Here is a 27,082-nt window from a genome sequence, read left to right as displayed (position 1 = left end):
ATACAACACCCGAAGTTGCTAGGCCTATTTCCAAGGGAAAGGAACTGTATATAACGCACTGCTGATACTCATGACCTGAAAGCTCCGCTTCTTGACATTCTTGGCTAAGTGGTATGATGCCCCAGCCGCTGTAAGTTAAGTTCAAGTTAGAGCATTTATATAGCGCACTACTCACCCAGAGGGTCTCAAGGCGCTTGGGGAGGGGGTTCATTATTTGTCGAATAGCCAGGTTTTACGTTTTTTTCTGAATGAGATGTGGTTTTGAGTAAGGCGGAGGTGAGAGGGGAGTGAGTTCCAGGTCTTGGCAGCCAGGAAGGAGAAGGATCTGCCACCCATGGTGTATTTTCGGATGCGCGGGACTGTGGCGAGGGCTTGATTAGACGATCTTAGTTGGCGGGTGGGTTTGTAGAAGGATAGTCGAGTGTTGAGGCATTCGGGTCCTAGGTTGTAGAGGGCCTTGTGTGCGTGGGTGAGAAGACGGAACGTGATTCTTTTGTTGACGGGAAGCCAGTGGAGGTCCTTTATGTGTCCGGTGATGTGATCTCGGCGAGGGATGTCCAATATGAGTCTCGCTGATGAGTTTTGGATGCGTTGGAGTTTTTTCTGTAGTTTTGCTGTGATTCCGGCGTATAGTGTGTTACCATAATCCAGCCGACTCGTGACCAGTGCGTGGGTCACAGTCTTTCTTGTTTCGAGGGGGATCCAGCGGAAGATCTGTTTGAGGATGCGAAGTACGTTGAAGCAGGAGGATGAGACTGCGTTAATTTGTCTGGACATCGAAAGAGAGGAGTCTAGGATGAAGCCAAGGTTACGTGCATGGTCTGTGGGAGTGGGTGCTGTGCCCAGAGCGGAAGGCCACCAGGAGTCGTCCCAGGCAGAGGGTGAGGATCCTAGGATGAGCACTTCAGTTTTGTCTGAATTGAGTTTTAGGCGGCTCTGTTTCATCCATTCGGCTACTTCTTTCATGCCTTCGTGAAGATTGGTTTTGGCGGTGTTCGGGTCTTTGGTGAGGGAAAGGATTAATTGGGTGTCGTCGGCGTAAGAGATGATGTTGAGGTTGTGTTGGCGTGCGATGGATGCGAGTGGGCTCATGTAAACGTTAAAGAGGGTGGGACTGAGTGATGATCCTTGTGGTACTCCGCATATGACTTCTGTGGCTTCTGAGTTGAATGGAGGAAGTCGGACTCTTTGAGTTCTCCCGGCTAGGAACGAAATGATCCAGTCCAAGGCTTTTCCTTGTATGCCAATGTTACTGAGGCGTTGTATAAGGGTGCTGTGGCAGACTGTGTCGAAAGCGGCGGAAAGGTCGAGTAGAATGAGGGCCGCAGTTTCTCCGTTATCCAGTAGTGTTCGGATGTCGTCAGTCGCTGCAATGAGGGCGGTTTCGGTGCTGTGTTTGGCTCGAAATCCGGATTGAGATGGATCGAGGGAGTTGTTGGATTCGAGGAAGGTGGCGAGCTGGCTGTTGACGGCTTTCTCAATGACTTTGGCAGGGAATGGGAGGAGGGATATGGGTCGGTAGTTTTTAAGTTCAGAGGGGTCTGCTGTGGGTTTCTTCAAGAGGGCGCTGAGTTCGGCGTGTTTCCAGCTTTCTGGAAAGGTGGCAGAGTTGAACGAGCAGTTGATGACATCACGAAGATGGGGTGCGATGATGGAGTCAGCTTTGTTGAAGATGTGGTGGGGGCAGGGGTCGGTTGGCGAGCCAGAGTGGATTGAGTTCATTAGGCGGATGGTGTCTTCAGTGGTTATTGTGTTCCAGGCGCTAAGGTAGTTAGTTGGTGAAGTGGTATCTGAGGGGTGTGGGGAGGGTTGATCGTTGGGAGTGTTCTCGAAGCTGTTGTGGATGTCAGCGATTTTGTTGTAGAAGAAGGAGGATAACGCGTCGCAGAGGTCTTGGGAGGGGGTGATGTCGTTAGATGCTGCGGTGGGGTTGGGTAATTCTTTGACGATGTTGAAAAGTTCCTTGCTGTTGTGGGTGTTGTTGTCGAGACGATCCTTGAATGCTGATTTCTTGGCGGATCGAATCAGTTGGTGGTGGTTGCGGGTGGCTGCCTTGAGGGTGGCCATGTTGTCGGTGGTTGGGTTTTTTCTCCATGTTTTCTCCAGGGTGCGGCATAGTTTCTTGGATTTTTTGAGATCGTCATTGAACCAGGAAGCCTTTTTGCTGGCTGATTTTATCTGGTGCTTTTTCAGGGGTGCTAATTCGTCAGCACTGTGGGTGATCCATTGCTTGAGATCGGTGGCCGCTTGATTAGGGTCCAATGAGCGGGTGGGAGGATTTCGGTTGAGTGATGATAGGAGTTGGTTGGAGGTGATTTTGTTCCAGTTTCTCCGAGGAATGGGTTGTGGTCGGTTGTGGTTCAGGGTGGTTTTGTAGCTGAAGTGAACACAGCTGTGGTCCGTCCAATGGAGAACTGTGGTGCGATCGAAGGAAATGTGCTTGCTGGAGGTGAAGATAGGGTCGAGCGTGTGTCCGGCAACATGAGTGGGGGTGTCAAAAAGTTGTTTGAGTCCGAGATTGGCCATGTTTTCCAGCAGGGTGGAGGTTTTGCTGTCATGTTTGTGAAACAAGGTGGAAGTTGAGGTCTCCCAGCAGAATGTAGTTCTCTGAGGTGAGGGCATGTGGGCTGACGAAGTCGGTGATGTCATCACTGAATTGAGTGCGGGTTCCTGGAGGCCTGTAGATGAGGGTGCCCCTAAGTGTGGTCCTGGGGTCGGTGTGGATCTGAAAGTGGAGATGTTCGGCGGTTGCGAGATTGTCGTCGGAGCTGGTCGTGATTTTGATGGTGTTCCTATGGATGATGGCGATGCCTCCTCCTGTTTGGTTGGAGCGGTCTTTGCGGATAATCTTGTAGTCGTCCGGTATGGCTATGGCGATGTCGGGTGCTGATGATGTGTTCATCCATGTTTCTGTAAGGAAGGCGATGTCCGTTGACGCAGTGTCGAGTAGGTCCCAGAGTTCGGTAACGTGTTTGTGGACCGAGCGGGTGTTAAGCAGGATGCACTTCAGGCGGTTAGAGTCGAAGCTGTGTATGGAGGAAGTGGATTTGGTGAAGGTTCTGAAGCAGTTAAACTTGCAGGAGAGGCAGGCGAATGGGCCGTGGGTACGTCCTGGGGTGGCTTCGCAGCATTGTGTTGTGCGTCCGGGGTTGAGGGCGAGGAGAGTTGCGTCATCGTATGTGAGTCTAGTGGGCTGGGTACGGCGGGGGGCAGGGGGTCTGGCGCTGGGCGCGGTCCAGGCGCGGACGGGCGTAGACGGGCTTACCTTTGGCGCACCTTCGGCGCGAATGGGGCGCGATCGCTGCGCGTGAACGCTGCGCGCTATAACATCTGTCATATATGGATAGTGGAGGGGGCGGGGCGAGGGAGGGTCAGCTGGGAGGCGGGGCGGGCTGTGGAGGACGGGCTCTGAGTCAACAACACTGAAGATGGCGGCCAGAAACGAAACTAGAGGTAGGCTGGGTCACAAATGGTTAGCAAGGCTGAGATAGTGTGCCTTGGTAGTGCGATGACAATCTGCACAATAAACAGGCAATGCAGCATAAACAGTACAGCACAAATATCACCAGTTAATGCGAGCGCGAGTCAAAGCGCCGTGTAATATAATGTTAAAGCGCTATAGATGTTCTTCAAGTCGCCAGTGGCACTCGCACTCTAGCGCTATGTGATTAAGGGGGCAGCAGTATCAATGCGATAGTAGGAAGCACAGGAGCGCCGATAACGATACCAGTCAGGAGCTGTGGTGAAGGGAGCGACCGCTTCTGAAAGCGTCAGGGTGGTCACAGCGCTTATGGGTCTGGGAGCAGGCTGTGTAGTCCGTGGGAGGGAGGGTCAGCTGGGAGGCGGGGCGGGCTGTGGAGGACGGGCTCTGAGTCAACAACACTTAAGATGGCGGCAAGAAACGAAACTAGAGGTAGGCTGGGTCACAAATGGTTAGCAAGGCTGAGATAGTGTGCCTTGGTAGCGCGATGACAATCTGCACAATAAACAGGCAATGCAGCATAAACAGTACAGCACAAATATCACCAGTTAATGCGAGCGCAAGTCAAAGCGCCGTGTAATATAATGTTAAAGCGCTATAGATGTTCTTCAAGTCACCAGTGGCACTCGCACTCTAGCGCTATGTGATTAAGGGGGCAGCAGTATCAATGCGATAGTAGGAAGCACAGGAGCGCCGATAACTATACCAGTCAGGAGCTGTGGTGAAGGGAGCGACCGCTTCTGAAAGCGTCAGGGTGGTCACCGGTAGGCTGTAAGCCTACCTGCCACAGTCTCACATGGATACCAACGCACACCCTGCCGTGTCTTCTACCCACAGACGGTCCCCATTTCCGCACATTGTGCTTTCCCTTACAGAGTTTGGGTGAGTGATACGAATGCAGAACACTCTCCTTGAAAGCATAAGACCATTACAATTCACAAAATACACTCCTAAAGTTACAACAACCCTACCAATGTAAAGACAGGTGTAACCATACTCCAGCCCAACCTTTGTGTAAGCCAAGCACCACACATGGTCAATTACTGGTAGCACAACAAACTCCCATAAAAATTCAATAGGGGCAGAAACCAATAGGCCCATAGGAACAAAACTTAAAATTACTAAAGTAGTTCAATTTTTTTAATTATACATTTATTTAATAGTAAACTGAATTTTAAATAAATACATTACATGTTTTAACATTTATTAAACAAATGAAAGCCCTTTCAAATTAAGTAAATACACATTACCTAAGTTTAGTAAATATAAAAGAAAAAATAATTTAGTGAGGGTGACCAAATATTGGATACAAATGAATATTTATAAATGTAATTGTATAATAAATGAATTTATTATCTACTACACATTTTAATTGAGGAGTTAATGTGCCCCTCATCTTTTATTATTTCTAGGTTAATAAGGCATATTTTAAATTAATCTATAATTATAGTATACAATAAAATATCTTTAATTATTTAAAGAAGTTTCTCTACAGTTTCACATTGTGAGATCTCCATCTCTGCAGTGGATGTCTCTACCCTCGGGGCAGACAAGTCAACCAAGTAGGTGGAACATAAAATACATTTATCGAAAGCTCCACATTGGACGAGGTAGGGACAGGTAAATCTACACCTAGGTGTAACTCTCCTTGGTCCTTGGTGGAACCCTTTCTTCAGAAATCATTAATAGGTGTTAATCTCCTTTCAGATATCATAAATAACAAGAAAAGTGGAGCGCTATACCCTGGCGTATTAATAAATCTAAAGCTCAGTAAACATACATATGAATATTTACCTCGTGAATTGGGCCATTTTAATTTCCAAATCCACAAACCCACATAACATATGACAGCAGTCTGGGTTAGGTAGCAGGTGTGAGTGTTAATTCAGTCCAGGGACTGTGTTAAGATCAGGAATGGTTCCAGTCTTTCAAATGGAAAGTGACAATTGTTGAATGCTGCACCTTTGGGATATTTGCAGACAAAGAGGATCCTGCTGACTCTTCAAATGTGTTGTTGGGAAAAAGAGAAAATAAATTTCTCTCAGAGAAGGTCCACATTTGAAGGCTTCTTAATGTTTAATCAGATCAGTTTTGCAAGACTCTCCCTTGTTCACAATATATTATGCTCAGTCCTTTTTTTAATTAAGTTTGTCTCATACTTGTTTCCCAAAGATAGATTTGTTTGCAAGCTGGGTAAACACTCAGCTTTCTCCATTTGTATTAACTCTAATGATTTCCTAATATTAAGAGCTAATGCTCTCCTGATTCCTTGGACAAAGTGTCCATTGTATGCATTTGCTGCAACTCCCCTCATTCCCGGAGTTCTAGCAAAGAATCTGAGGGAGATGCTGATGTGGTTAAGGTTCTCATTTATTCGGCAAAGAGAACATTGTTTCCATGACTTGCTCTTCTAGCAATAGGATTAGATTAGATTTGTCCATTATCCCCTATCCCAATAAAAAGTCATTGCTTCTTTCAGCCACCTCCCATTAACTGAGTCCGTCAATTTAGAGGTTGAGAGGAGAGGGCTTTTACTACAAGGGTTCTCAGTCCCATTTGCTCTTTCCATATAAGCTTCTAGAAGAGAATCAACAAGACGTTTTTATAACCACCAATGGACTACGGTACTTCTTTTGACCAATGGTGTTAAACAATTTGTCCTCTGTAAGCAATTCTCCTAAGAAGATTCTACAGTTTTTACAGGAAGGTTTCGACAAAGATGTGCTAGTTTGTCCCCAAAAACTACGGTAGTCACTGTTTAAAGCTTTCCTGTCTCCTTGAAGTGATTGGATGGGTATTGGCTTCCTTGGGTCAATATTTTCTAAAGGGGTTCTGTTCTTAAGATCAAGTATTAGGAATTTATTTAATCTTGGTCCCAGGATAATATCAATACTTTCTGCTTGGATCACCATTTGACCAGTTAAATTAAGACAGAGGAAAGCTTTTGCCACTAAAGTTTTTATTTTTAGTGCTATCACCATAGCAAGGAGGATTAGTTAGTTGAGCTCTTTTCTTTATTGTCATCCTTATTTAAGAATCTTTGAGGTTCAGATCATCCTGAGACTAGGGCCACGTTAGTTCCCGAATGCAATTCAGCTTTACATAGAGATTAGCAGTTGGTTCTTCCAGATTTATGTCTAAGTCCCACTTCAGAATCAGATGTTAACCATCTCCTTTGTGATGCGATAAGAGCAGTAAAGATTTACCTACAGAGGTCTGCAGAGTACAGACAGACATTTTGGCATAGCTAAGACAAGTTGTAAGTCTTCTAAAGCAACTTTGAGCTCTTTGATTAAGATGACCATTTCCTTATCATATCATGTACCATAAAGAGATTGTTCTACTTCAATTCAGGCTTTGTCTACCAGGAGAGCTGTCTGGATGATGTGCAGAGTGGGTCATGTTTCATCATTGATATTTGTAAGGAAACAACACGGGCTATCACTCTTCCTTTGTTTATCATTAGAGATTAGGTGAAGCCCATGCTGATGAGTTGGACGTTGGCACAGATGGCTGTCTAGTAATTTGTATGTGCTATGTGTTTTTGGTTTTTAAACATGTTTCCTTTTCTATTTGGAGTGATATGATCTAGTTTCTTTGTCCCTTTTTTGTGGTCTGTCTTTTTTTAATTCTTTTTTTATTCAGTTTACAGCAAAGACATACTGCTGGGGGATGTTCTCAGATTGTGATGAATGGAATGAGAAAAGAGAATAGGAGGTTATTCCTAGATCACTTACAGGTAAGCTTCATCACTTCAAATCGTCCTTCCTAATCCGAGTATAAATTACCCTCCCCAGAGCTAACCATCAATCCATCCATCCATCAATCCATCCATCCATCTCCCCATCCGACAGGCGTTTATCAGCGATTTGTTGGAAGGGCTTTATGGCTAATATTGAAGAAGTGGAAGGGATGCAAGGGTGATTACAACGGAAGGGATTGAGTACTTAAGGAGTTTATGTATATAAAAAAGAGCCTTAAAATAATGTTAGAGAGAGGGGCTTCTCTTAAATACTAAGACGTCTATCAGACTAATGTAGATTGACGGTAAATAATTTAGAAATTTTCCGACACCCGCATATCTATACAGTCTCTTCAAAGAGTTGATTAGGATGTGAAAAGTTGTAAAGTCGAGTGTTTTGCTACTTCTCATCTGTTTCAAACTTGAGCATGCTTAAAAAAGAGGCCTTCATTCTTTGTGCGGTAGGGAATGTAATGACACAGCCCAGTGGGGGTCCAGTGGGGGCAAATCCATGCAGCTTGAAAATATATTTTGGTCAGAACTTCCAGCTACAGAGAAAGCGTGGAATCATGCAAGACATGCAAAGCTAGGACGTTTCTCGTGAGTGGAGTTGACAAATTTCATTCCTGACTCGGTTTTTCGATTGGAAAATCTAATAAGGTTTTTGTATTAGATAAACAGCAAGCCTGGTGTAATATGCACCTATTGTCTACGAGCAATACAACCAGCCGCTATTTTCTATTTGAAGGTGTGTTTCACAGGTCTGGTCCCTCTCAACAACAGATGTTTTCTCTAGGGGGTGGGTGGTGGAGGACAACGTTTGCCACTCATATGAAAATGCTACTTTCTTAGGAGCATAGGAGAATTGTCGGAAACTATGCTGCATTCCAGAACGTAACACATAAAAAAGGACTGTTTGAGAGGCCTTGTTTTTTCAAAATAATTTATTTAGTAGCATTTGTTACACCTCTTTATCCCACAGATTGCCATTGAATACATTTGGCACATATGCTTGCTTAATGTACCGCCTGTGAAACCTAATGAAATGGCATTACAGTGCATCATTTAAACCGCAATGCCTGGGATGGAACGCTTCAGGCCAACGGGCCTACCCAATGAGGCGTCGCTCAGTCTATATGTTGGCACCTGTCGTGTCCCCTGACCCAGGAAACACACAGGAAACGGTGGGGCTGATCAGGTACCACTTTATTATAGATGTTATACAGCGTGCTGCTACCCCGACCTCTCACCTCGAGGTCCTGCGTCCGAGTGTCCCCTGTCCCCTCCCCTGACCGGATGTGGTGTCCGGTGTCCCTTGGCTTATGTCCTGTGTCCCAGGGTCCTAGTGCCCCTGTCCTGGGCACGACATCTCCCCCCTTGTTGCAAGAGAGAGAGAGAGAGAGAGAGAGAGAGAGAGAGAGAGAGAGAGAGAGAGAGAGAGAGAGAGAGAGAGAGAGAGAGAGAGAGAGATGTTGTTCGATGGCCCATAGGCCTCTTCATCTACACCTCCTCAAATAGTCTATTTCGTTCCATGTGTTTCCTTCTTGATCGCTGTATTCTGATGTCTGCTTGAGCTTCTTCCTCTTGTGTGTATTTCTATAGTTCTTGCTTTGACCTTCCCGCTTCTCTTGCTTCTGCCTTGCTGACACGCGAAAGGTGCCCTGTGACGTGACACCAAACTGCCGCCTTTGCCATCCGTTCTTTTTGCTTTTGTCATCTTCAACTTGCCTCCGGGGATCTCGTTGCTCCATTTCCTCGCTTGTCCTTCTTTGACCATCGCGATGCCTCTTTTTTTCCTTTTTCGTTTCGTCGCATGTCCTCCTTTCTTTTCATGAGCATTTGTTGTTGCGTTTGCTTTTTGAGCTCTTGCAGCAGTGTCTTCTTGTTCCACTCCTCTTTCCCTTCTTGTGTGTGATAGTCTCACTCTTCTTGATTCTCTCATCGCCGTTCCATTTCTGCTTTCTTGTGCCACCACCTGTCTTCGGTGATTTTTTTCTTGTTTATGTTGTGTCACCTTTGCTACCAGTTCTATTTCGTTGTCATCTGAATTTGGCTCTCTGCGCAGCCTCCGGTCAGCATGTGCTGGGTCGTCCTCGGCCGTCATAGCAAATCTGATCTCTTTCAGTTCTTTGTGGTGCTCCTCGATCCATGTGAAACGTTTCCCTTTGTTTATTAGCCCCCTCCGTGTGGTGCTTGTGGCAGCATCATCTTCTTCCAGTCTTTCAGTTGCCATGAGACCCATCATTTGCGTTGTGATGTTGCTCAACAGGCACGGCGCTGTTTCTTCTGTGAACTTTCCTCGCTCCGCTTCTTTTGCATCTGCTGTCGCTCTAGCCTCCGCTCTTGCTAGGGCCAGGATGTTTTCTAGTGATGTTGGCTTTTTAGTATTTTCGTACGGAACCCCGTGTCACGGCAGCCTTCTATTATTCGCAGTCTTATTGCTTCTCCTTTCCTTTTAGCCTTTTCTAGGCTCTCCTCGTCTTTTTCTCTTGTGTCCTTTTTCTTCTTCTTCTTCTGTTATTCTCCTTTCCTTTTAGCCTTTTCTAGGCTCTCCTTGTCCTTTTCTCTTGTGTCCCTTTTGTGTCCTTTTTTTCTTCTTCTTCTTCTGTTATTCTCCTTTTTTTTTTCTTTTTTTTTTAGCCTTTTCTAGGCTCTCCTCGTCTTTTTCTCTTGCGTCCTTTTTCTTCTTCTTCTTCTGTTATTCTCCTTTCCTTTTAGCCTTTTCTAGGCTCTCCTTGTCCTTTTCTCTTGTGTCCCTTTTGTGTCCTTTTTTTGTTTCTCTTTGTGTCTCCTTTTTCCTTCTTTTTCTTTTATGTTCTCCTTTTCTCTTTCCTGTTTCTTTGGTCCCTTCTTTCCTCGTTATTTTACTCCTCTTTCTTCTTTCTTCTTTTCTTTATTGCCTTGTGACTTCTCCTTTGCTCTTTCTTCGTCCTTGTGCGATCTTTGTCCTTTTATTTCTCTTTGTTGTTCCGCTTTCTCTCCTTTTGTTTTCTTTTCTTGTTTATGTTGTGTCTCTTTTCTGTCTTTTATATAGCCTTCTCTTACTTCTTCCACTCTCTTGTTCTTCTTTCTTATATGTGTATATATTCTTTCCTTCTTTCTCTTTCTCTATTTGTCCTTTTGTTATTCTCTGGTAATCTCTTTTCTTATTGCACCATCATCTTCCTTTGCCTTATTGCTCTTTTTCCACTTGTGCACTCTTTTGCCTGTTGTTTATCCTTTATTCTTCTTTGTCTTCTTTTTCTTCCTGTCTTTTCTTCTCTTTCGTGTGCTCTTCCTGGTACTCTTTTGTTGTTTCCTGTGCTCTTTCTGGCACTCTTCTGTTTTCTGTGCTCTTCCTGGCACTCTTCTATTCTCCGTGCTCTTCCGGCACGCTTCTATTCTCTGTGCTCTTCCCGGCACTCTTTTGTTGTTTCCCGTGCTCTTTCTGGCACTCTTCTGTTTTCTGTGCTCTTCCTGGCACTCTTCTATTCTCCGTGCTCTTCCGGCACGCTTCTATTCTCTGTGCTCTTCCTGGCACTCTTTCGTGTGCTTTACCTGGTACTCTTTTGTTGTTTCCCGTGCTCTTTCTGGCACTCTTCTGTTTTCTGTGCTCTTCCTGGCGCTCTTCTATTCTCCGTGCTCTTCCGGCACGCTTCTATTCTCTGTGCTCTTCCTGGCACTCTTTCGTGTGCTCTTCCTGGTACTCTTTTGTTGTTTCCCGTGCTCTTTCTGGCACTCTTCTGTTTTCTGTGCTCTTCCTGGCACTCTTCTATTCTCAGTGCTCTTCCGGCACGCTTCTATTCTCTGTGCTCTTCCTGGCACTCTTTTGTTCTTTCTTCTATTGTCTTTTTCTTTTGTCCTCTTTTCTTTGCCTGGCCTGTGCAGATGTCGTGTCCGTCGTGTCGGCAATACACACCAATCACTGGACACAGGTTAGTTGTTATAATCTTCGTTTTATTAGTTACACAGGAGCGGTCTTCATCACGTCTGTCCTCTAGTCGGTCCTTATTCTTTCTTCTTTTCTTCTTCTTTTCTGCTTTCCTTTTTTTTTTTTTTTTTTTTTGTACTCTTTTCTCTTTATTTTCCTCTTTTCTTTCTTCCTTTCTCTTTCTCTTTTCTTTCCTCTTTATTCTTTCTTCTTTTCTTTCCTTTTTTCCTTTCTCTTTATCCTCTTTTCTCTGTGTTTTCCTCTTTTCTTTCTTCCTTTCCCTTTATCTTTTCTTTCCTCTTTATTTTCTTCTTATCTCTTTATCTTCTTTCTTCTTTTCTACTTTTTCATCCAGCTTTTTCTTGCTGTCTTTGTCTTTTCTTGTGGTGTTCTGCACTTTTTCTTCTGTTTCGCGCTGTGCCTGGCCTCAAAATGGCCGCCGCGCTTATTCTTCCTTTCTATTGGCTTAGACACCTGACTCTAAGATGGCCGCCGTCTTCTCGCGGGACTTCGCGACCAATTGCAGTGCCGCCTGACTTTAAAATGGCCGCCGTGCTTGTTCTTCCTTTCTATTGGCTCTCCCGCCTGGCCTCAAAATGGCCGCCGAGACTCTCGCGAGAGCTCGCGCTGGCTTTCAGCTCTTCGAACTTTCGCGCTCCTGTTGCTGGCGCTTACCGGCTTTGTTGCTTTTCTTTTGCGGCGGTCGGGGTGGGCTCCCACGTCGCTGCTGATTTCTGGATGGCGCTTCACTCTTCCCTCTTCCTTTTGGCTACGACGCGATCCAGGGTGGGCTCCTGGTTTCAAATCGCGATTTCTGCACGCAGGGACCGGATCCCACCCTCGTCACCAGTTGTCGTGTCCCCTGACCCAGGAAACACACAGGAAACGGTGGGGCTGATCAGGTACCACTTTATTATAGATGTTATACAGCGTGCTGCTACCCCGACCTCTCACCTCGAGGTCCTGTGTCCGAGTGTCCCCTGTCCCCTCCCCTGACCGGATGTGGTGTCCGGTGTCCCTTGGCTTATGTCCTGTGTCCCAGGGTCCTAGTGCCCCTGTCCTGGGCACGACATCACCTTTGCCATGTGCCAACTTTCCTAGGGCTGAGATAAGAGCGAGAACCAGAAGACACTAAAGACCACACCACAGCAGTCAGGATTCGATTGGAGTACAGGCCAGCAGGAAGGCAACGATTTCTCTTGTTCTAGAAATTCCTCCACTTTCTCTTACTTTTCCTACAAAACGTTTTCCCTTATCATGCCACCTTTTTACATTCATTACCTAAGCTTCTTTACCTGTTTGAGCTTTATTCTTTATCTTTCCCCCCTTCTTCCCATTACTTCTTTTTTTTGCCCTACCTTTTAAACACTCGTTTAGTCTCATCGCTAACACTTTCTGGGGCATATACACAAGCCCCTATCGCTACGCCTTATTTGCAAGGCAGCGTTAAGCCACTTAATGTGGCTTAACACTGCCTTGTAAATGAGGCCCCTTTTCACGCTATGCTTAGCAAGAAAGGGGATGGCAATGGGCGTTAATGTGGGCGTTCCAACGCAACACCCTTTGTTTCTGATGCTGCCCCCTATTTAGAATGGAGGTGCAAATAAGAGGCAGCACTAGGATCAAGGCCAGAAAAGACCTCGTCTTACTCCGGCGCAACGAGGAGAAATGTTCTCCTCATTTTTGCTGTTTTCATGTGTGCTGCGTTGTGCGGCACACATGAAAACAGCAAAAGGCCAATGATTGTTTATGTACAGGAAGGTCCCCCTACCTGCACATAAACAATTCTTTAGCACACATAGACGTTACAAAACGACATTTGAAGATTGTATATGTGCAGGAAGGGGGACCTACCTGCACATAACCAATCTTCCCCTGCACACAGACACCCTTACACTATGGTGCAAGGATGCCTGCCTTGGCGCTAGGCTGCTAAGTGTAGCACCAGCGCAGGGGGAAAAGCAGGGCTGGAGCATATCCTTTTTAAATATGGTGCAGCTCTATTTTTCAGAAGTGGCAGCGTGAGGCGTAGAACCAGGAAGGCTAACACCTCACTCCGCCACTTCACTTGTAAATATGCCCCTCTGTTTTTATTCTTTATGGATTGCGTTTCATGAAACATCACCTTATGTAGTGAACTTGAGCAGTCAACCCTTCAGTCGTCATTAACAACCCTGCCACACCCTCCACCACAATTAGCAACCAATCAGGGCAGGGAATCTCTATGGTCTTAAACCTGAGACCGATTTACAAATAAATCACGCAACACATCATAATAATATAATGCATGGGTGTCTGCAGTGTTGTCAACATAGGGCAGGAACGGGTCGCTTTCTGCACAAAAGCTATGCTGAAAGGCAATTTTCTCTTTGTGTGCTGCCACTCTATTGTGTTTAAATTCTTTAAATGTGCATTATTGATAAAGTGCAGAGCAATTAACCTACTCTTGAATTCAGATGTGTATACTGACATGGATCTGATCTAGTTGAAATGAACTTGGTATGACATGTTAAGGTGTATATTTGTAGCTTAAACTAACTTGGCCTCAGTTAGACCTTGATGTCATTTGTCTAAAATGGATGATGCATCCTGTTTATGTCTGTATTACCCTGTTCTCGAAGAGGGCCACTAGTATTAGTAACAACTTTCAAGAACCTTGCGACTGCACGTGACACTGCATTCATTCACAGTGGTTCACTGTTGTTTAACTAACTAGTTAACCTCTGTATGACATTAGGTCAGAAGGGCTAAATGAATATTCATATAGTAGCCTTAGCAACAGTGACTAGACAATATGGGGAGGGTGGTCTGGAGGTGCCACAACTAGATTTGTATCACATGAAATATGTGGCGTACTGGCTGGAGCCCACGGACAGCTGCAAAAACCAGCGAGGAAAGTCAAGGCAGGGAAACTACCAGTAATACCAATGGAGGGGGGCCCAGAGGGTATGCCTTTTGTGGTGCGGTAGACAGCGTGAATCTGGCAACGACTCATCACGCGGAGTTGCGGGTGTGGATATTGGCACCTATTCGACAATTGGCTTAACATAAGTCCTTCCAGGCATGGAAGGACAGGGGCTGAGACATAGTGGAGGGCTTGTATTCCAAGGAGAATTTAATTACTTTCAAGGATGCACAGATGGAGTTTGCTCCAGGACATTTTGTTACACCCCGTTAGCAAACAGACTTGGTCCACTTTCGTAGCTACACCCAGGGCATCCAGCTACTTGAGAATCCTTTTGCTCTACAAAGCTGTGAGGGTGGATGCGGCGGGTTCCCAGTGGAGGGACATGCGGCCTAGGATACGGACCTGGAAACACCTCTATAATATAGGGTAGGAATGCATCTGAAAGCTTACACAGTCAGTTTCATGCAATGCCCATTTAAACCAGTACATTAAAACATTTTACACCACACATACCTGACCCAAAAAGGATCTCCATTATATATCACATGGACGCACTGATGACTGCCCTCGTTGTGGAATACATGGAGCAAAATTCCTCCACTTGGCCTGGGGCTGCCGGGCAGTGCAGGACTTCTGGAATCAGGTGGTGGGGGACCTAACAGGAGTCACTTCCCTGCGGGTTGTGGAGCCCCTCAGTGTTAGGGAACATCAAAAGGCCCACAGGTGCTAGGATGGCATATGCATTTTTGCAGTTAACACTGGTACCCACCAGGCGTAGGGTGGCCATCCCTTGGATGGGCCAGTGCACCTCAGAGAAGGCTCACCGGCACAGGGATGTGGCAGAATGGTCGTTAGCTGAGGAAATCCATTTGAGGCTAAGTAGACAGAGTGACAAGGGGGAGATCTCCTTGTATGGCAGAGTTTAATTCTCCTGAATCCTGACTCCACCATGACACTAGGGACAGTTCTATTAGCTCTGAAGGCTCTGGTCAGTGATTTACAGATGGACCGGTCCTCTTAGTGGGGTACCGGTGTGTTTTTGTGAAACAGCAACAAGCAACTGTCTTGCACCCAGTTGACCTTGATTTTAACTATATATACAACTGCTTATTGTAATTCAGATAGCTGTTTCATGATTCACCTACTCTGTACTGTTATTGTCCCAAATCCAAAAGCATGATTTTGTCTCTCAAAATAAATAAAACAGTGCCCCTCTCCCAGCCATGGGAGTTGTGAGCATGTTTAATGCACCTTCCGGCATTGAAAATGAGATGCATGGCCACCCATTTAAATTAGTTGGGCGGACTTACAGCCAAACCTCTGATGGCCATTACTCCATCAGCCCATTGGAGGGGTTTAGGCATGGCGCAGATTGAGTAGTCTCCGTCATTGGCAAACCTATGGTCTTCCCAATTCTAACTCAGACGGACCTTCATTTTGGCAGGGAAGGAACTCTGCCATTGTTGGGATGGAGTTCCCTCTCCCAACATTTAAATTAGACCCTTAGTCTATTTCAGATTTTGTCTATTGTTCTGCATTGTTCTCATTACTGAGAACCTTCATGGCAATGACTTTATACATCTGAAAGAGACTATTGATGCATCTAAATTTAATATATCTGTACTCTACCTTTTTGAATTTTGTAATAAATCTACAAGGCTTTTATAGATTCCGTTTTAGAACTCATTATGTGAGTCAGTGCTTTTCAGAAATTGTGGTTTGAACCTTGCCTCTGGGACACATTAATATGCGATTCACCCGCAATTCTGGGTGTGCCATTGAAATGTAGAATTTTAGGGATATAGTGCAAGAAAAGAGGAAAAAGTGAGGAGAAATAACTTTATTGCCAGCCTCAGGGAGTGCACATGATGCTGGTAAAAATCCATGTCCACAAGCCTTTGTAGATATGGGTTGCATCAATATCCATGGATTCTTGCATGTGAACACCCATGCACCACCGAAAGTACCGCAAGGCTGCCTTACTTTGGGACGCAATCCGTGGTTTGCATTGGATTGCAAATACCAAGACAACACTTTGGTTAGGGTCTGCATTCAAAAATTAGGGCAGGGGGCGTGGTTACGACGCCAGCAGGAATGGCCGCTGTTCTGAGGAGCTCCGTCGGCTAGCAGGAGGGATGGGAGAACTTCAAGTGATTATTTCGTCTTCCTAGCTGCAACTCCGCAAGGTTCCAGCGTCGGAACACCACCTGCTCACTCTTGCAGAGTTTCGAATTGATGGGGTAGGCGGAACATCTTTTATTCCGCATTTTCTGCCCTTGGTGAGTTGCTGATGAGACGCGACCGCCATTTTACATTCTTTAGCGCCGGAGATCGTGCTACATTATTTACTTCACGCTGACTTCGTTTTTTCCACATTATGGCCTCCCAACTTGATTTTAAACGTCAAGGATGATGCTTATATGGATGTGCAAGTGCCTATTGGATTTTCCTGGCAGATGGTGATTACTTTCTTGTTTCAAGCTGCATTTTGAATTTTGGCCGCCATTTTGAGACTTTCTCCCTCACTGGCTTATGTGTTTTTGATATATGTTTCTGCATTTTGGGAGAGTTATTCTCTCGTTACAAGATGGTTTTCTCAAAATATGCCTTTCTTTAAATGAACTGAGGAACAAAACAAGTTGTATATTGACTGAGTGACTTAATCTATGCTACATTCAGGTTCCTTCAGTATACAGTCGCTTTAACTAGGTTTACCACAGTTTTCTTTGGTATTTCTGTCAAGCCTCAGTGGTAATATTATTTTTCCTCTATGGCAATGATCTTCTGCCTTTAAACTGCATAACTTTTTTGCCACAGTTTTGCTCTTCTCCACCGGAAGGCTTTCCAACTTACCTTAAGGTGCATGGTTCCTGTTCATAATACATAATTGTTTCAATGGCAATGCCTCGTTTTAACAGGAATACGCCTCAGCAAAGTGGTGCTACCAACATGCCTTTGGAGGACATTAATTCTTTTAGTGTTCTACAAGAGAACATGGAGGATTCAACAAATGAAACCCCCTCTTTGAAGTGTTCCTCTCTACTTACTACTCGCCCGAATGTAAAATCTTCCTCTAAATTACCTTCAGCTGCTACATCGACATCCGGGAAGCGTGTTAAGGCAAAGCCACCATCTCCGACGAACTCAGCCTCCTCTATATCTAAACCCTATATGACGGAAACAAATTCTCGTCTTTAAAGCCTAGAGGATAACTGGTCGCACACTGAGCAAAAGGTTGACCACCTTGAGAAAACAAGTGCATCAGTTCAAGTAGTTACTAACCAAGTTCCTTCTATGCACAGAGAGATTCAAGATGTTAAACGACAAGCGGAAAATTTAGAGAATCGAAACAGGTGTAACAGCTTACGCATTTATGGCCTTGCAGAAGGTCTTGAAGGATCCAACACTATGGGCCAGATGTAGGTAATCCCCGATTACCGATTCTTAAATACCGAATCATACTGATTCGGTATTTAAGAACTGGCAATCGGGATGTAGGTATATTTACCGAATTAATTACCGAATCGGTATGATTCGGTAATTAATTAATCAGTATTTACCGATTCTGTAATTGCCATTGATCCCTATGGGCCTTGAGGCCCCTTAGGAATCAATGTCAATTACCAATTCGGTAAATACCGATTCATTAATTGGGGGAAACATTGAAGGGTGGCAGGGTGTCACTTTGACACCCTGTTGCACCCCTCAATTGTGCATGGGTGCACATGTTGCAGACATACATGCCCTCAGGGCATGTATGTCTGCAACATGGCACTGTTTAAAAGGCAGAAGAAATGCTTTATAAATGGTTTTCTTAATTTACCACCAACTACTAGTTGGTGGTAAATTAAGAATTCTTAAACCCTTGTAGCACTGAAAACAGTGCTACCTACATCTAAAATTACAGAATCGGTAATTTTACCAATTCGGTATTTTACCGAATCGGTAACATTACAGAATCGGTAAAATTACCGATTCTGTAATTTTAGATGCCCCTACATCTCAATATCCACATACCGGTCGGAAACGGCTGAAAATCGGTATTTTCGGCCGTTTCCGACTGGTATTTGCCTACCTACATCGGGCCCATGATCCTTTTTTCAGTCCTTCCTACCTACGCTTCTTGGGCTTCCAAACTCTCCATCTTTGAACATTCAACGTGCTCATCGCCTGGGTCCTCCTTCACGTCTATCTACTTCTTCCTCTTCAGCAACAATACCTAGAGGTGTTATCTTGTATTTTTTGGAGTACACTGAACTGCTTAAGGTTCTTCAAGCTGCCAAACAGAAAGGGAAGATCACCTGGAATGGTTCTAATCTTTTCTTTACACAAGATTATGCTAAAAGTACCGCAGACCGACGCAAGAAGTTTTTGGAGATGAGGCCTGCTCTTCGATCCTTAAATGCTCTCAATGGCCTGTTTCATCCTTGCCTATTTAAAGTGACTTTCAACAATAAAGCGACTAAATATAAAGACCCGGCGGCTCTTCAGCAATTCCTTGACTCTTGCAGAAATGAATCTATGGCATCTCTCAAGCTTAACTATTCATGATAATCTGTCTACCTATTGAATGATCTAGATGGCCAATGGGTAATTGTTTACCTGCTCATTAATCAAATTCCTTTAGTGCTATTTAATGTTTATGCACCTGTTAATGTTGATAAAAAATTTTGGAATCAGATTTCTGACAAATTTCCTATGTTAAACAAACAATATGTTATCTTTGGAGGTGACTGTAACCAAATTCATGACCCCATATTAGACAGGCGTTCATTTGTGAAATTTTCTAATTCCAAAATGCACTCACAATTCACTGCTACCATACGCCGTAAGACTTTAGTTCATATCTGGAGACTTTGTCATCCTGATTTACAAGAATATACTTTTTATTCTCCCCCTCATAATTCTCAATCCAGAATAGATTATTTCTTTTTCAGCAAACCTTTGGCACAACTTGTTTCTCAAGCTGAGATTGGTTCTATACTAATATCGGATCATGCCCCAGTTATTGTACATTTGGATTTATTACCCTTTTCCCCTAATGCTGGTAGATGGAGATTTAATAATTCATTATTATTAGATCCTACTTTCACAAGCCAATTCACCTCTTTTGCTTCTGAGTTCTTTTCCTTTAATTCTACTCCTGATTCTTCTCATGTGATGGTTTGGGATTCTTTTAAAGCTGCGGTTAGAGGTTTTATCATTAAGTTTGTTTCTCGGAAAAAATGTTTTTTTAAAGCTAAATCAGCTCAATTATTAACCAAGATTAAACATCTTGAATACTGTCATTACTGATCTAACTCTAAACATCATTAAAAAATTGAATTGACGCAAAAATATCTTTTAATAAATCTACTACAGAAGCTGCCTCTTCTTATCTTCTAAAAAGTAGTGCTTGTTATTATGGGGGTCAAAATAAAATGGGTAAACTTCTTGCTAATTATTTGAAGATTCGCCGTCAACGGACAAAAATAGACTCCATACGTAATGATGTAGCCGTATCACTTTTTAAAGATGACAATATTCTAAAGGAGTTTGTTTGTTTTTATAAAAATTTGTACACGACGGAACACCAACCCTCTATTCGGAGGCTCTTTCCTCTTTCTTTCAATCGATAAAGTCTCCTCCCTCACATGATTCTGATTTTACCTCCTTAGCAGCTGACATCACGCTTTCTGGGATTAATCATGCGGTATTCATATTGAAGAGAGGAAAGGGTCCTGGTCCGGATGGAGTTACTATTGAATTTTATGTTCACTTCGCTCCTTATTACTACCTCACCTTTTATCACTTTATCAATCTTTTATTAAGGATGGTTATTCTTCCGGCTCTTTTCAGGAAGCCATGATCTGTTTAATTAGAAAATAAAGGTCCAGCTTTCTGTAAAAATTATCGCCCAATCTCCCTAGTTCATTTGGATTATAACATTTTTGCTAAGATTCTAGCCCTCCGTATTGATGCCATCCTACCTAATCTTATTGGTCCAGAACAGTCAGGTTTTATTAAAGGTCGTTTGTCCTCAGATAACTCTAGAGTTTTCTTTAACATTTTAAGTAAAGCCTCTTCGCTCGACTATCCCATTGCTGCGATTGCATTAATTGCACTAATATAGACTTTCACATTGCTAGTAACCAACTGGAGAACCAGTTTACACAACAACTGACAAAGTGATACAGATATTCACACAGTTTAGTCACTATCCACTATATTTAGTGAGACACTATACATTGTTAAAGTCCTCCATCCAAATATTTATTTTTATATATCCACTCATACTTCAATTCAAATTGCTATATACATAATGCATATTTAAATAACGAAGCAAACCACATTCACTGGATGATGTCATCAGTGATGTCATCATTGATGTCATTTGAGATGTCATCAGTGATGTCACTGACCATGTCATGAATGATGTAATATGTGACATCATCAGTAGTGGATTGCGGGTGCGCGAAATATAGTTAGTACAACTAACTATATAGGAGCAATGTCAATGGTTTTGTTTGAGTGAAATGTCCAGCTAACAATAACACCCCTAAAACTTATAGTTTTTTTAGTTAATTTCAAAGGTTTTTTAAAAGCTAATTCCTAACTATATAAGGCCTGAAACCTATAGTTTTTTCAGTGAATTTGCAAGGTTTTTAAAATGCTAATTCCTATCTATATAAGGCCTGAAACCTATGGTTTTTTCAGTGAATTTGCAAGGTTTTTTAAATGCTAATTCCTAACTATATAATGCCTGAAACCTATGGTTTTTTCAGTGAATTTGCAAGGATTTTTAAATGCTAATTCCTAACTATATAAGGCCTGAAACCTATGGTTTTTTAATTGAATATACAAGGTTTTTTAAATGCTAATTCCTAACTATATAAGGCCTGAAACCTATAGTTTTTTTCATTGAATTTCAACGGTTTTTTAAATGACAATTTTTAAATGTATTAATTTGGTTTTTTTTATACTGATTTACTACATTTTTGCAGGCAGGTGTTCAGAGGGCACGCCCCCTTTTTACAACACTCTGCAGCGCAACCCCATGCGTGTTTGCAGAGGAGGAACTAATTCCCCTTGCATGCTGGGGGTCCCTGGGGGGCAATTAGCCCACCAGGAGCCTCCAGTATAAGCCAGGGGGCTGCATTGCAGAGAGGTGTAATGAGGCCACACCCTTTTTCACACCTCTCTGCAACGCAGCCCCCGGGCGTGTTCGCAGAGGGGGAACTAATTCCCCTTGCATACTGGGGGTCCCTGGGGGCCAACTAGCCCACCTGGAACCTGCAGTATGCGCCAGGGGGCTGCATTGCAGAGAGGTGTAATGAGGCCACGCTCTTTTTTACACCTCTCTGCAGCGCAACCCCATGCGTGTTTGCAGAGTAGGAACACATTTCCCTTGCATACTGGGGGTCCCTGCTGTCCATTTAGACCACCAGTAGCCTCCAGTATGCGCCATGGGGCTGCGTTGCTTTGCACCGGGGGTGGCAGTTCTCTTGCAAAAGTGGGGGGGGATTGTGGACCCCCACACTTCTTTATCAGTATACCCCCGCGATTTGGTCCCCCTGTGGGGTCATTTTTTAAAAAACAGACCAGGTTTTAAAAAAAAAAACATTTGGTCCTTTTTTGTCCTTGTGGGACCACCTGGGCAGGGCTATGGTGTCAGGGTGTATCTACCCTGCCCCCTTTTTGTGTTCTTCAGGTTTTTTTTTGCTTTCTTTTGCCTTTGTCTATCGAGCACAAGATGGATGCCAACACTTCCTGGTTAGAAGTGTTGACAGCCAATGAGCATGCAACTTTTTTGGGAAGGCATGCTGATTGGCTGCCACTGTCTGTCAACACTAGCACAAGATGGATGCCAACACTTCCTGGTTAGAAGTGTTGACAGCCAATGAGCATGCAGCTTTCTCGGGAAGGCATGCTGATTGGATGCCACTGTCTGTCAACACTCCAAACCAGGAAGTGTTGGCAGCCATCTTGTGCCTCAGTAGAAGGAAGGCACAAGAAAGCAGTGAAATAAAGGTGCAAAACACGCAAAGGGAGCCGGGTAGAAGCACCCTGACCCCCTAGGCCTGGTCAGGGGGTCCCACAAGGACCCCCCAGGCCCCAAAATGTTATTATTTTTTTTAAATCGCGATATTCCGAACGATTGAAAATGACTTTTCTTGAGAAACATTTGGATTTGGATTATCATGTCCTATACTTTGGAATTTTTGAAAGACTGACTTTGAGGATGCTATAAATTACTCAAGTCTGCCAGAATTGTGTGGGTAAAATTGGTACCTAGTCACTTTGAATAAGAATGTACTTATGTCTCGTCTAACATTTGGAATAAATATCTAGTTATATGACAACAGGATACCGACATAACTTGAAGGAAATAAGAACGCCCTGAAGAAGTTTTGTTGTACAGAACGAAACGCGTCGGCTGGCTGTGGTACATAAACTTAAGGAAAATAAAAGCATTTGAATATACACCAAGATTCAGCGCTTCAATAAGGACTCTAAGTGATATGATTTGATTGGACTTGTTGTGCAAGCGGTGCTGTGCCAAACTTTGGAATATTCTCTACTAGTCTCTACTACTCACTCTCAACTACTCCACTACTCTCTAATACTCACTCTCTACTACTCATTCTCTACTACTCTACTACTCTCTACTACTCTCTCTCTACTACTCACTCCCTACTACTCACTATCTACTACTCTCTACTACTCTCTCTCTACTACTCACTCTTTACAACTCTCTACTACTCACTCTACTACTCTCTCTCTACTACTCTCTACTACTCACTCTACTACTCACTCTCTACTACTCTCTACTATTCTCTCTCTCTGCTACTCACTCTCTACTACTCACTCTCTACTACTCACTCTCTACTACTCACTCTTTACTACTCTCTACTACTCACTCTCTACTGCTCTCTACTACTCACTCTACTACTTACTCTCTACTACTCTCTACTACTCACTCTCTACTACTCTCTAATACTCACTCTACTACTCTCTACTACTCACTCTCTGCTACTCTCTCTACTGCTCTCTACTACTCTCTACTACTCACTCTCTACTCTCTATTACTCACTCTCTACTCTACCTCTCTACCTCTCTCTACTAGTCTCTACCTCCCTACCTCTACCTCTCTACCTCTACCTCTCTACCTCTCTCTACACGCACACATATACACATATATATATGCATATATATGCATATGCATTTATATATATGTATGTGTATATATATACATACATACATATATAAACATATATAATCTGCATATCTATATAAATACAAATATAAATGCATGCATGCATATACATATATGCATACATATGCATGTTATTTACATGAAAGTTTGAAAAACACTAATAAAAGCAAAGCTAAAAAGCCACCTCATTACAAACAGAATGGCTTTAACTTAAACGAGGGCGAGATCTATTGCATTTCCAATGCTTGTTTACTTTGATTCAATCAAGAAGGCATTCAGATGTGTCACACATTTGCCATACATTCTAAATGTTAGCACTCTAGTTACTCATTAGATCACTGTAGTAAAGCTACTGCTCACCAGGGAAGTCTGCTGCTGGTATTCAAAGTGCATGTTTCAGTCTGCATGTCAGAATTTTTTTAATGAAATAGAAGAGGATTTGAGAAGTCACTCAAAATGTGCCCTAATTTTTCTTTCTGAAGCACTAATCATACTTTATATGGCAAAATGAACCCCCTCATTTTGTTCCTTTTTAAATTAAATGTTTTCAGACTTACCACTTAATTCCAATCAAGATGGCTTCTGGTGTGCCATACTTTTGTCATAAGTAAGACTGTTAGCGCTCTAGTTGTTCTTTAGAACACTCTGGGACATTCTGTCATTGGGCTATACTTGGGCTACATCTGGGTGATATTTGGGCTACATTTGGGCTCTTTTGTCTCTGGTGGGCATCTTGGGAGACTGCATGTCAGAATGTTTTAATGAAATAGAAGAGGATTTGAGAAGTCACTCAAAATGTGCCCTAATTTTTCTTTCTGCAGCACTAATCATACTTTCTATGGCAAAATGAACCACCTCATTTTGTTCCTTTTTAAATTAAATGTTTTCAGACTTACCACTTCATTCCAATCAAGATGGCTTCTGGTGTGCCATACTTTTGTCATAAGTAAGACTGTTAGCACTCTAGTTGTTCTTTAGAACACTCTGGGAAGCTGCAGTAGAACACAAAGGAATCAACTGACAGTCTCTGTCCTTGTTGGATGTACATGTTTTACTGAGAATGTCAGACTTCATTCTCACATGACTGAGAAAGATAATGTGAATTTACAGAAAATATGCTTTCAGCTTAGCTTATAGATCCCCTTCCAAACCACTGTGGGAAAAGCATGAGATAATAGTTTTCTTTCAAACATGATTCATGATATCCCAGCAGAAGGCTTTTTCACATGGTAAAATCACCTTAAAACACACCACAATTCCTAAAATGAGTATGGTACCATCAACAAACGATTTATAATGTAACTAAAGTCCTAAAACCTTCTATTAACCTCGTCAGTAGCAGACTAGACTATGGAAACGCCCTCTACGCAGGAGTCCTGGCAAAGCTGATCAAACAACTGCAACGCATTAAAAACGCCTTTGCCACCATGATCCTCGACGTACCACGCCACAGCCACATCACCCCCCACCTGAGAAACCTGCACTGGCTACCCGTCAACAAGAGGATTTCCTTCAAGCTCCTCATCCACGTGTACAAGGCACTCCACAAGACCGGCCCAGCCTACCTCAACAGACGACTCTTCTTCTACATCCCCAACCACCAGCTCCGTTCTGCCGACCTCGCCCTCGCCACCGTCCCTCTCATCTGAAGAACAACCACCGGCGGCAGGTCCTTCTCCCACTTCACCGCCAAGACCTGGAACACCCTCCCACTGAGCCTACGACAGACCCAAGACCTGCTGACCTTCAGGAGGCTACTCAAGACCTGGCCGTTGGACCAGTAGCGCCCCCCCTTTTTTCTCCCAGCGCCTTGAGACCCTTACGGGTAAGTAGTGCACTCTACAAATACTTGATTGATTGATCCCCATATATATATTTCGAAAATGGCAGCCACCATTTTTTGTTGTATTTGCCACAATCCCTCAGGAGTACCATGGGAACCCGCCAATTTTCTTTTTAATTTTGGCTGCAGAGGCGTAGGGTATCTCTACCCTGCCACCTTATATATTTTTTTCTTGTAACATAAGGACAGGGGACTAAGCCCTGGAGTCCTATAATTGGTGCCAGCAACATTTTTCTCATGTTGCTGGCAGCATATCAAAGCTATGGCCCAAGGAGTAAAAAGCTCCTTGGGCCAATCAGAACGATCTCTATTTTTGAATTGACACTTCTGTAAGACTCTCGCTGGAGTCCCTTGGTATACAAATATATTTGTCCCAGAATTTTTCAAAAATAACTCAATGAATTTATACTAAATCCAAAAAAGCACATTCCGTGATCCAAGATCTAGCTTCCTGCTAAATTTGATGTAATTCGTTCAGCTGATTTTTGCTGCTGCCTGCCTAATGAAGTCTATGAAAAATGCATGGGGATTTTGTGTTTTGGGATCCCCTTTTTTGGGCACTCCTTGACGGATCACCCCAAAACTTTCCAGGAAGGAGCTAAAGTGAATTTGCTTTTTTATTTTTTTGTTTCACGAATATTCGTCATTATGGTGCCAACGTTATTAGCACACCTAATCGATGGAAAAGCTGACTTAACTGTAACTACCCAGTGGTGTCTCACACTGGGTAATGTATAATATTAACTATTACTTACTTAATTCCACTACATATATCTTTTCCAATAATCATCACGAGGTGGTGGTGAGAGGGAGACTAGTGAAGCGAGGGTTGACATTAGGAATCTACTAAAGAAAAGAAAACTCACAAAAGTTTTACCTTCTATCTTTGTAGTTACATTAATAAGGAGATGAAGAGAAAATCAAAAGGAATACTTGAAATAATAACAATTGTTGTTATTTACTAAGTAGCCGCAGCCTGTCCATACTGGCGGAGGGGCCATGCCCCTCACTTTTATCCAGAGAAGAAGAATGTCCATCAGGCTGAGCAAAGGTCAGCCTGACAGACACTCTTCTTGTTCAGGTCACTCAGCCAGTATCAAGACATTCTCTAAATGCGCTGGCTCCTGGCTGCCTGAGTGTAACCCTGTGAGGCTGAAGATTTCACAGCCCTGTGGGCATGACTTCCTCAGCCTGGTAAAGTGCCTCATGGCCCCATCTCTCCTTCATCACGAGGAGGAACGTCATTGATTGCCTCCGGCCTTGGTGCTTTAGTTTTAAGTCCTGAAGTGACCAGGGCTGAGTGTCAATCGGTGACACCTCATCATAAGTGGGAATGGGTCAGCAGGTCTCGCTGACCCAGCCAATCTGTGAAGAGTGAGAGACTGCTGCCTCCCCTCATTGGTTTACCTAAGGTCAGTGAATGGGAGAAGGCAGCAGTCTCAACCCTCTTGGGACCTCCAAGGCTTTCCTCTCCAAGATCTATTGGGCAGGTAAGTTTTATATTTTTGAATGTTTGGTGCATGTATGCAAGTTTAAATGTATGACTTTGTTGTGAGTGAGTGTTGTGAATAAGTTTGTGTGCTTGTTTGTGAATGCATGAGTGTGAGTGTTTGAGTGAGTGTATATTTGTGGGTGGCCCACCTACCCCCCACCACTCCCTGTCAAAGTTAACTGCTGCCAATTATACTACTGGTATTTTTTCTATTTGTCTAGTTCGTGACAAAGGAACCATAACCAATTTGACTTAATGCAAGAGATCAGTCCACCATCAACTTTTTGGTATTCTACCCTTGGCACCTTAACACCTGTAAACCAATTCACCATTGGTGCACAGCAACCTATGTAGCTTCACATAAGGCAAGGTAGGCCCATATCCCCCCTATCTCTCTTCACCATCTCCATTATATTACCCTCGCTGACTCTTGCTATCTTTATCTCTGACACATCTCCCTCTGTGTAGCTTCTCTCACTCTCTCTCGCTTGTGTATCACAGGGCATCATT

This window comes from Lissotriton helveticus, chromosome 2_1 (assembly GCF_964261635.1).
Source record: "Lissotriton helveticus chromosome 2_1, aLisHel1.1, whole genome shotgun sequence".
Taxonomy (NCBI): Eukaryota; Metazoa; Chordata; class Amphibia; order Caudata; family Salamandridae; genus Lissotriton; species Lissotriton helveticus.
Note: the sequence above shows the minus strand (reverse complement) of the source record.